This window comes from Lemur catta, chromosome 11 (assembly GCF_020740605.2).
Source record: "Lemur catta isolate mLemCat1 chromosome 11, mLemCat1.pri, whole genome shotgun sequence".
Classification (NCBI taxonomy): domain Eukaryota; kingdom Metazoa; phylum Chordata; class Mammalia; order Primates; family Lemuridae; genus Lemur; species Lemur catta.
In genome coordinates, this window is record NC_059138.1 from 46,534,353 (window position 1) to 46,546,679 (window position 12,327).

The 12,327-nt window shown below is 33.1% G+C and overlaps 1 protein-coding gene and 1 non-coding gene across 2 annotated transcripts in view; both read right to left on the bottom strand.

Moving 5' to 3' along the window:
* Window positions 1-12,327, bottom strand: part of SEMA3A (semaphorin 3A) — a 203,286-nt gene that overhangs the window by 181,218 nt on the left and 9,741 nt on the right. The window lies entirely within an intron of this gene.
* LOC123647890 lies at window positions 10,780-10,912 on the bottom strand. The gene has a single exon (XR_006738417.1). It is a non-coding gene; the product is annotated as a U6atac minor spliceosomal RNA (small nuclear RNA).

Below are 12,327 nucleotides of genomic sequence, written 5' to 3' on the forward strand. Positions count from 1 at the left end.
TAACATGAAATTCTCAATTTAGAATAATTTAGCAAATTAATTTCATGTAGGTATTTGTATCTATTCTATTGTTGTATCACATAAGTCTAGATAAATAGTATCTTAAACAGTTAAAGAGTAGTTGCATGTAAGGTTTGTAAAAAAACAAAATGAGACAAATATAAAAATATTTATACTTTAATTCTTATACTTTAAATGAACTGTTTTGATAAGAAAAAAGTATCATATTAAGAGAGGACAAAACTATTTTAATGCTAAACATTTCAGGTTGTTTTAGCAAACACTATATTTTATTCTGCTTAAATAACAGCATCACCATTTTGAGTCTTTTGTATATGCTGTCCCATGAGAATAGCAACTTAAGCCATATCAGGTTGCTTCAAACAAGGGTCAAAAAGAGAAAGAAGAGCCATTAAGTAGTAGAGGAAGGCAGCTAAATGATCAATATCTCATTATACTTTTTCAAATCTCCCAAATATTCTTTTTAAGTGTTAAGCTAGAACTTGTCTATATTTTGTGAGTTAACCAACCAATATATTCATTTGTACATCTCCATATTGGTAGTCACTAGGATAAAACTGACCTCTGATCTCTAAAAGAGCAAAATGAATGGCTCACTCATTTTCTAGTATCATTTCAGTGCAGGCATCTGCAAACTTTTTCTAAGGGTCATAAAGTAAATATTTTTGACACTGCAGGCCAAGAGGCAACACTGAGAATATCGTCTGTATGTATAACATTAGAGAACATATTTCCATAAATCTTTTATTGACAATATTCAAAACATTATTTATGGAACTGAATTTTGAATTTCATATAATTTTCATGTCACAAAACATTCTTTTGATTTTGCTTTTAATCCTTTAAATATGCAAAATCTCTTCTTAACTTATAGGCTGTAAAAAACAGGCAGCAGGCTGGATTTGGACCATAGACTAAGATTTGCCACACTCTGATTTAATCTATTGTTTTATATTTGTTTAGGAAAGTAGTTATAGAAAAAGACACAAATTTCTTTACCTGAAGAAATATAGATCTCTTAACCCGAGATTTTTGTTTCTGAGATATGTACCTGGATGAGTTTTAGAAAAATATTAAAAAATTCAGTGACTGAATTCTGAGTTCTCTTGTATACCAGTCACAAGGTAAAGGATAAGGTTTTGTTTCTCCCAACACTTTATGATTTTATTTTAAGAAGAAATATATAGTGAGAGGCAACTATTTTTTAAAGCAAAATCAGTTATTATTTAATATTTTAATTATTGCATACATCCCAAGTTTCTCTCTAGTTGGCCTATTTTTCTCATACCATCTTTTAAAGTAACATTTTTAATCATTAAAAAAAAGTAAGAATCTTCAATTGAACCTTCGGAAATATTTTTAAAAGTTTTACAAAAATTGCTATTTTGTTTATTAGAAAGATATAATCAAATACATTTTAATATAATGTCAAAACCCAGCATGACTCAAATTCTCTACCCAGTTACCTGATGGTGCCATACACTGAATGTTAGAGGATAAAGAAAAGCTTTGGAACTTTACATGAACCAGGTCCAAGTATCTAGCAATGCTGGGGTAATATTTGGATATTAGGAAGTGATTCATGGTTAACAGAGTAAATCATATGAAACATAAAGAGTTTTTGCATTATTACAGCCTCAAGTAGACACAATATAGAAGTTTCACTTGAGTTTTGAATAAAATTTTCTTGAAGTCTATAATATAATAATGGTTTGTATGCTGAAACAATTTAAGTATTAACAAAAAACAGAGGCTAGAATTATTTGCTTTTGCAAAAGTTACTTTTTTATATTAATATATTACCTTTGTTATTTCAGTAAACTTAATTATGTAATGGTATGATTAGCTATGCACCACTGGAAAACTGTACATTAGAATTCTCTTCAAAACACAATGAAAGTTTTTAGAGAAATCCATATTTTTTCCCAAATAAAGATAGAATAAATGAAGATCTAGATTAATTTGCATGCAGTCCTAATTGTTCATTTTTATACGCAGTATTTAAGCTTAGAGAAAAAGATTTCACTTTTTCTGAAGATTTTAGGTATTACTGTGTGCTTTAATTTATGAAAAGAAAAACAGTCTCTGGTTAACTTCTTGGAAACATAATATTCTTTTACATGTTTAGCATCTCAAATCTAATAGCAGTAATTTGTAGTAAGAATTTTTAGGATTCTACTTTTAGTTCTTTGAGGATTCTGTGAGTTTATTGCTAAGTTTTTCTAAAGTTATTTTTTTCTACTGTAATGATTATGCACAATTGCACAGTTGCAGCCTTTGAACAATGGTCTCTGCCAGTTTTCCGGAATCAGATCTTCAACTAGAGCATTGCTTAAAAGTAAGTAATGGTGAAAATTCTGGCTTTTTTCCCATTACTTGTTTTATGTTTAGCCTTAGTTTCCTCATCTGTAAAAGGATGGAAAATAATTTCCATTGTCTGGGATTGCTGTATCAATTCCATGGAATAGTTTACATAAAATTTTAGTACTGTTTCTGCCCAATAATAAATTTTCATTAAGTGGGTATTATTTTTATCATCACCATTATTTATTGTAACAGAAACATAGAGTTATATTTTAACACATTAACTGCGATGTGAGTTGTATTTAACTCATGCTAGTTTTGTAACTCACAAGTCTCTTTACCTTGGGAACTGCCTGAACTATTTTTCAAGTTGCATATAATTCACACACAGAAAACAATAACAAATTTTTCATTAAATTAGAAAGGACCATTTTGTTTCCAAAGTTTTTATTCTATTTTTGTAATAAAACACTGTGGCCCCAAGGAAAAAATTTTTTTCTAGTGTGGCAGTCAATGTGTTAAAGTAACATTAAAAGCAATTGTTTTACAGCTAACCTTATTTCAAACTGCAGTATGTACCAACATTAGGGAATGCCAACCATCCTCAGTAAAATGGAATAGGAAGATTGATCTCAAGCTGGCACCTGACCAAATTACCTAGCCCACCTGGACATCCTGACTGGCACCTTTCCCTTGCTTTGGGAGCAGGAGTGTTCACCACTAGGAGGCACACGGGCAAGTGTAGTAAATAGCTGTCTGTGTTATTTGGGACACTCGTTCTAAGGTTGAAAAGGGGAATTTTCTTGATAACAAGTTCCATTCATTTCCTTCACAAAGTCATCTGGATGTCTTAAAAGCAGAGTATGAAACAAACGGTTAAACAGCTTTGGTTACCTAAATGATAACTGACAAACATTTTGGTTGGAAACCTACAGCAGCCTTTTTTCTTTTCTAGGTTATAACATCCAGCATTGTGAATAAAACAATCTGATGATCACTGCATCAGGTGTATGTATGTGCTATTAAAAGCCTGACATGTGAATCCTAAAGGTCTGGACTCTGGAAGAAGACATTGGAGCAGACTCTATGAACCTTGCCTGCCCCACAAAAGAATGCTCTGAAGTTTTATAGCAGTTTTTATTTATGGTCACAGTGATTCACCAACACTAACAAGCATTAAATTTTCATAGCACTCCTATCACTTTATTTGGCACGAGAAATGCTAAATATACTACAATCTAAATATGCAATTCTGAATTACTCCCAATATTTTTCTTTCCTAAGAACCATTGTTTCTATTTAGTTGCTGCCCTTTTAAATAATACAATAATTTTGTTTCCTGGAATTTATAGATTGTTTAGGATGCAGTTCTTGTATTTCAATTGATACAAATCTTGGTACAAAATGCGCATTAAGAGGTTATGCTGTGGTATGTTGTAAATTGCTGAAGCAATTTAAATAAAGGACTCAATTAGCGTGAATACTTAGAACTTTGAAGAAAAGGACCATCCAAGTCAAAAAATTATTATCCAGACTGGAATAAAGATCAGAGGAGTGTAAATATGTTTCCTATTGGGATTTCTACCACAAATGGTTCCTTTTTCCTGTATTTAATGGAAAACATACCATGAGTTTGATGTATACCTATCAAAAAGAAAAAAATCATTTATCATCTTCTAAGACGTATGAGCATATTTATTTATGAAAGATGGTATGGCAAATGACTAGGGTGCCAGCGTAATGCCTATAGGAGTCTACCAAGTGAATAACTTAACATCTAAGACTTAAGAGTGGTAAGAATGTTAAAGTATTTCTTCAAGCATTTAATGGAACTTTCAGATCTGACAGGGAGCATATCCTGGCATTCCCTGTTTACTCACGTTTCCAAGCCACTTGGACATTGTCAGTTTGTGAACTGGAAGCAATGACTTTAACAAAAGTAAATAATTCAAATAATTCAGTCTAGAGTGATTTTTCCTACTAGAATGCATTAAAACTTATTGTGTGCAACATTCTATTTCAGTAGTGAAGATAACGGACTTTGGAAATTGGAAAAACAGCACCATCTAAGCGTTCTTTCATTGTTGCATAATAATGTTTAGGCTTGGGCCATAAAATTAGACTGCATCAGGGGTGCTATCAAATTTCCTGGAAATATTTTTGGAATAGTCTTCTATTATTAGGAACACTCAGGGAAAAAGTTAAGAAAATGCTACTTCAAAAGTAAAAAGGACGTGATGAAGCATGTTTGTTCAACTAAAGCTCATCCTCCTGCATGAGTCATTTAAGTGAAAATATTTGAAAGAATAGACCTATAATCTAGAGGAATGCCTTTGAATTGTGATATCAGAAGAGAGAATGAAAAGAGGGTCAAACATACAGCCTTTACTTTATGTAGCTGGTATGCCATATGAAGCATATTTTTATCCATTACATATCAGAAAGCACATTATAATAAACAACCCTAAACATAGGTTATCTGTGTTTGGTTATCCTCAGTAGCCTATGCATTTCATTCTCTTAAATAATTATGATATAAAGTGATCACCTTGGTCCTTTAGCTACAGCTAAAAAGAAATGATGTATTGTTAAGCACATTTTCAATAATAAGTGAAATTTAATGAGATTATGGGAGAATGTTATCATTTGGTAATAATGACAGCTTAATTTTTATGTTTTGTTCTGTGAATGATATTTATTATGTTCACTTTTTATAAAGTGCATGCATAAAAGATGCCAGTTATTGTTATCCAATAATTAAATTTCATCTATAAAAGTTTAAATAGTTTTGCAAGTTAGAGTTGTTTCCTGTCTCAAATGAGTAAGAAATGTTAAGAAAAAAATGAACGTGTTAACTGATTTATTTTTAAGGAAGATTTTTCTCTTCCCCAATCCACCTCACAGCATCTATTTCCTTTCCTGGATTCTGTTCTTCTGATTTGATTTACTTCTATCCCTTTAATTGCCTTGAGAAATTTCTGGATAGATCATTATATCAAACACAGTATTGTTAGCAGTAACTACTGGAATATCTAGTCATCTTGGTCTTTCAACTCTCTCCTATTACATACATCCTGGGTTAGTTACCATGCATCAATCTTTTCAGAAAACAAATAGAATAATAGACAGTCATACACAACAATTATTATCTCCTGCAACATGTTTAGCTACACTGAATGAAATAATTTATTCAACCAAAGGGTTAATACAATGTGGGAAATGAGCAGTCAAATGAATTGTCTTTTTCCTCCCCAAATATAGTTCATGTATTTACCTAATTGCTAACACCATTACCTCAACTCTTGAGTTATCTTACTTATGCTGTTCCTTTAATCCTCAGCTCTCATTTCAATCCTTTGTGAAGAATGCATTTTTTGCTTTTTCATTACACTTATTATTTATTCTTTACTTTTATAACTTGACCTGATGCCTTATATTGTGAAGAAGTCTTACATTTTCTATTACTAATATTAATATTTTCTGAGCACTTTGCTTAGTGCTCCACATGTATTATCCAATACACATTTTTAAAAGGCACTGGCCAAGTCTCATCTACATGAAAATACAAAAGGGGTAGACCTTTTATTATCCCCATCTTACAAGTAAATACTGCAGCTTAGTCAAAGGCAATCAGCGTCAGATTTGAGCTCAAATCTCTCTAATCCCTAAAACCATACTCTTAGTTTTACTATACTGATTCCAAATAGATTGTAGCTCTGAACTTGGTGCCTTGCACTTAAAATGTACTCAGATATATCAATTAAAATAATACTTATTGAAATTATATGAATTATTTAATTATTTTCATTGGAAACTAAAGAGGGTACAGATAGATACCGAGTACCTCTTTTGTGGCATGCATTGTACGTTCAGGGAAGTCAAGTTATTTGCCAATAGTTATTCAGTTAGTACCTGAACTTATCTGATGTTCTCTTATATGCCTAGGCAATGTAAAATACCAAACATTTAATGAGATGCCCTTGACACTTTCTTGCTTTTTCATTTATTCTAGTTTTTTCACCTAGATTGTTCTCCATTCTCCCTCCCATTAATGCCTGCTAAAAGGTTCTTTGATGCCCACCTCAAATGCTGCTTCTCACATTAAAACTTTCCTCATCCTTTGCTTTGCAGTGGTATCTAAATTTTCTGAATTCTCAGAGTTTGGGATATATCACTCTTTGCACATTTTACCCATAATGTGTGTTTTGATATATTTGCCTATCTTCCCCATTGTATGTAAGCACTTTTAGGTAGAAAGCATGTCATATATTTATCTGTGCATATCACACAATCTATATTGTACTGCATTATATATCACATTAGTACTTATCAGAGGAATGAGCAAAGTTTATAAAGAGTCATTGGTCACTGACATACTCAGATTTTCAGAATTGGCTCCCACTGCATCATTATCTGCCACTCCGTTCCATAACAGTCTAAATCAAATTGCTGCTTCTCAGGTATGCAGTATGCATTAATGTCTTGTGTCTCCAGTCAAGTGCTTCTACTAGAAAGCCCTTCTCCATCTTTTCTTGCAAAATGTTTCTCATCTTTATAGGGTCACCTTAACTTTCATTCCCTGTATAAAACCTGTTTTCCTCATGGCTCAATAGCATACCATTGTTACCTCTGAACTTCAAAGCATTTTGTTCTATATCTAAATGATAGACAAATTTTCCTTATCATTATGTGGTATGCTTTCGCCAGCACTATGTTGTGATGTCTTGAGAAAAGAGATTAATCCTATGTGTCTTTCTACTCCTAGTAATCAGTACAGTGATTGGTGTACAATAATATTTAGTAAATCTTTGTTCATTTGAAGTGGATTTAAAAGTTTTAAAATAACATTTCCTGGAGGAGAAAGAGAATAATAAGTAAAGAAGCAAGAGTGCAATAATACAGATACACCCCAAGAGTTACCAGAGTTGCAGTGGAGCCCTAGACCAAACTGCAACACCCCCACCCCCACATGCACACACAGATTTATCTGCATTGAATGAATTTTCTCTCTTCTAGCACTTTTCACTTTCAGTATGTTTAGTCATTGCTTCTGTGCTCGGCCCCTCTGTTCCTGGTCATTCTCTTTCACCTTTCTTTCCTCTACCATTTTGGTCTGAAATGAACTTTAAAGGGCAACTGGCATTTATTTGGGGGACTGTGGAATCAATTCTATTTTTGAAAATTTTATGGTTTTTTAAAAAAAATTAGCCTGGATATGTACTAAACCCTAAGTATCCTAAGTTGATTCTGAAAGGTAAGGTCCTCTGCACAAGGGCTGTGCCCTTTTCCTCTGTCCCAGGTCTCCTAGGTCCTGGCACAGAACCTGACTGCATGAAGGATGTCATGCTGAGCCAAGACTTGCAGGCTATTTCTTTCTTTTAAATATTGACAAATTTTATTGAGATACTTAGTATAATGATTCAATTCTTGGTTCCCTTAAGTAATGATGCTAGAATGACTGAAGTTTTGTTTGTTTGATTTTTTTTTTTTTAATAAGCAAGTTGGGAATGCAATGGAACTACTTTCTAACAAAATATAATCTCCTACTTTTGGTGCATTGTAAAGTTAGTTATATAATGCTTAAATATTCATCTTTGATTTATTTTATTTTGCTCTGTTTTTGTTCCCTCCTCAAATTTGTGTGTGTGTGTGTGTGTGTGTGTGTGTGTGTGTGTGTGTATGTACATGTCTAGTAACACTACTTAAAATTTGTGTTATTTTAATATCTGGCTTTACATATAGCAGATGATAAAAATATTTTAAAAGAGGCAGAGCATCATCATATTGAGACTATGAGTTTCATTGTTTTGAATTTGAAGAAAGGAAACATTTATTTTTATTATATCCATTTCCTTTTCAAGGAGATTTGATTCAGGTTTACATGTTCAAAATTTATGAGATGTTATGAAACATATATATATACACACACACACATATATTAGTAGAAAGAGTATCTTATAGGAAAAAAACCAAACTGATATCATGCTAAAATAAAATAGCAGTGGGGCTATTTATTTTAATAAAAGTTAACTGTAGTCAGTTTAAAATGCTACTCTTGGCAAAAGTACTTTTTTAGGGATAGAGTGACGTAATTATGTCTAACTACAGCTACTTACATTTTAACAATTACTTAAGGAAAAAAATATTTGCCTTTGAATATTGTGTCCTAAAAATAATTTAACAGCACAAAGCAGAACTATATTTTACATTTATTGGACTCTACTAAGAAAACACTAATAGCTTTACAAATTCATCACTGATAATTTTACATTTAAGTTACTACTAAAAGAAAAGCTGCTCTTTGTGATGTGGTTATAATTTATAACCACAGACAGTCTAAGTTTTTAAGCTAAAACTATACCTCACCTTCACATATCATTTACATATACTGATTGCTTCCACATGTTTGGCATAAGGTAAAATAGTTTATGAGTATTGTAATACAGTTAAAGCCACAATGAAATAAAATTCATCTTTGTCTAGAGTACCTCCGAAATGTGTTCATGTTGGTACATAAAGTGTTTTCCAAAAGAGTTCTGTCTTCCAGAAATGCCCTATAAAAAGCTGACTATGGTTAGTGTCACCTCCTTTTCTAACGATGTCTAGATTTCCCAGTCTGGCTTCCAAGTGTCTTCTGTTAGACAAAAGCCCCTTTAAGTTACTCTCAACATGTTCTTCATCCTATTTACTAGCTTCAGACTGCAAGTTTATTTATTTATTTTTTTGAGTGACTGAATATCCTCTTTCCTGCAAATGGGTTATTTGCGATCACAGGTGGTTCATAGGATTGGTCAGAAAGACTCAGACTTTATGTCTACAGTGTTTCATTCAGACTCGGGGACATATTAAATAGGAATATTGTGCTAATTCCTGTGTGGATTCAATACTTCTTAAGTTGTCATGAAGGATGTTGTGTCTTCATGGACCAGGTCATAATAAAATAATATTCAGGGCAACCATTACACCATTTGAGAGGATATGCTGTAAGTACAGGAGCAAATAAAACTAGTCATTTCCTGGTTATTTTTACTGAATGCTAAATGACTGACTTTAGTTCATGTTGAAAACATGACTTGGAACTTACAGTCTGTGAGATGCAGCCAACCCTTTTCCTTAGAAACAGGTGCTTCCTTGCTCAGCCTGGCCCAGTGAGTATTCATAGCCAGAAGACCTAAAAATCAGGCCTCCTTTCATCCCCATCATTAACTTCATGTATACACTCATTATAGATTCCATTGCAATTACACTTACAACTGTGTTAACCACCAAGAGGTCTACAGTCTAAAGACATTTAGCTTCACCTAAGTGTAGGTGAAAGACTGAAAGACCTAATTTTAGATTCAGCTTTTTTTTTTTTTTTTTTGGATCAGTTGTTTATTTGAAACATTACCTTTTTACAAAGCCTCTTCATATCTTCACTGGCTAGCTGATATTGACAAATTTTATGTTTTTAAATATTCACACTATTATACCACAGTTATTTGAAAGCACACCACAAATAAAGCAATTTTGGTTTTTGATATTATTATTTTTAATATAATTCACAAAATAAGTAACAGCTAAAGAATGTATACAGGTAAACCCACTCCAAAGAAGCAAAACGCTGTAACCCAGAACCTACACGATTATTAATCTGCCTCAAGGATTTAACAGTTATTGAATATCTTCTATGTATCAAGCACTGACTGGGCACCCTATACATGTATTGTCATTGTCCCTATAACAGCTTTCATAAGGTAGCTGTTTTCTTCATATTAGAGGAGGAGAACTTGAGGCTGAAAAAGTAATGCCATCCCACAGTCCTCACACCCAGAAAGTGCCAGAGACAATTCAATGCTTTCATCACTATGATAAACTCTTGTCTTTGTGAATTTTTTTTCCAGTAGTTAAATTTGAAAACTCCATTAATTTTCAATAGGCCAACATGTAGGAATTGGATACTGTAAATGCAGTATGACTTACCACTCAGTAATCATAAGTAATAATAGTGCATATTAACAAATATATTTTTAACTGAATAGATGCTATAATTTTGCAAATTCTAAGAATGAAATTTTATTCTTTTGTTTTTTTTTGTTTTTTTTGTTTTTTTTTTACAATCATTAAAAATAATATTTATTTTAATTTTTACTGTGAGCATATATTACTTTAAAAAAATTGTGATTTAACAAAATGGAAAAGAGCTAATGATTTCATTAAGAAGTGGGACATAAAATTGTTTACTTATAATTACAACTATAAAACACAAAAACAAACAAAAACTGATGCATAGCTTTACAAAATGGAGGAAATAAACCAGAATGCTCACAGTAATTGTTCACCTCCATAGCTCTACCTCCTAGCGCAATTAAGTATGCAATAAATATTTGTTGTTCTTGAATAAGCATTGGGATTAGGAATGAATTAATCTATTTTCCAAATTTGGTATAATGAGATTCTGTAACTTTCATAATAAAAAAAATTATGTATAAAAAAGATGCCACGAAGTAGGTGGCAATGCCTTAACTGTATGCGTGTTGTACAGGCCCGAGAGCCTCTTCCATCCTTGTCAAGGGGAGTGCTAACCTTCTCTCCTTTCATACAACACGAAATTTTATTCTTTTGGAAATAGGAAAACACAATACATCTGGCACACAAAGGACATTCAGCCACTATTTTCATCTATGAAGAAAACTCAATGGTGTAAAAAATATGGTGTGATATGAATAGAACATTAAAGTGGGTGAATGTGGTCCATGGTGTGTGTTATTTGTGGTACAGCTCAGTAGTACAGACTTAGATCTGTACTAAAGGAACAAATTATTATACCATCACTAATTTTACTTTCTTACATGGAATCTGATTAAAATAGACTAAACAGATTCTGTCAAAATTAATGTGATGATGTTAATATAGTTGTGGACAGAACTGTCATAGAGTAGATAGCTTTCCTCAATTTGACAGCTGGAGAGCAAAGTTAATCAGATAATTATTAATCTAGGTCTTATGAAATCAGAGTGGACTAAACAGACTGACTATGCTTTGCTAAGCAATTTTACAGGTGCCAGAAAGAAACTTTTTTTGATCATTTGGTCTCATTTGGTTGTTATATTAGAAATCTTTCTTAAGTAGTTGTCTGGATGAGGAGGTTGAATGACAGAGAGGACGTCTCTGTGTTGGAGCGTGCAAAGAAAACCTTAATTCTATACTGAATAGGCACCTTGGGAAGCAAAAGAAGTCTGGGACGCTATTGAACGTGAAGATCACGCAGTGAAAAGTAAGAAACTCCATGGCTCAGGGCCAGTGTGTGCAAGCCTAGCTCTAGATTGATCTGCTAAAACGCCGCCACAAAAATAAAAGGTTTCTAACCTCCTTCCACAAGGAACTTGAGGGCTTTTGATGTTTAAGGCCTGGAAACTTTTCCCATACCCCCAGGAGAGAATTAATAGGATTTTGTTTTCAAAAGAATAGCCTTAAACAAGATTTATTTGGGTAGGTCAAGAAGATACGGATTGAAGATTTGTACTTCCAGAGAAAAAGGGGTGGTGGTGGTGCTGAATTAGGTGGGGTTTTATTTTTGTTTTTTTTTTTAAGTTCTATATTTCAAACCTGAAAAGCTAGAAGGCTACTATATTGGGGGAATCTGTGTCCTGATCACACCTTGCACCCTGGAGGTATAAGGACCTGAGAGTAGAAACATTACTTGCACGCCTGTGGAGGCAAGACACTAACTGCGATGGTCTGGAGCCAAGATGATGAGGAGGCTCAGTGGACGGGCTGCTGAAACAGGCCTCTTGGGAACTTCCTAGAGTAGCAGCACCCAAAAGAGAGCAGAGAACTTGGCTGGACGCAGCATGGAACAATAGAAACTGCCCTGGAAAGGTGCAGGACTGAAGATCATACCCAATCCTGAACCACTTAAGACCGGACACGAAGCAAAGAGAGAAACTGTCTCCAAAGACCCTTACCCAAATCCTCTACTCTAATGATTGGCATTCCACTTTCCATAATTCCCAAATAAGT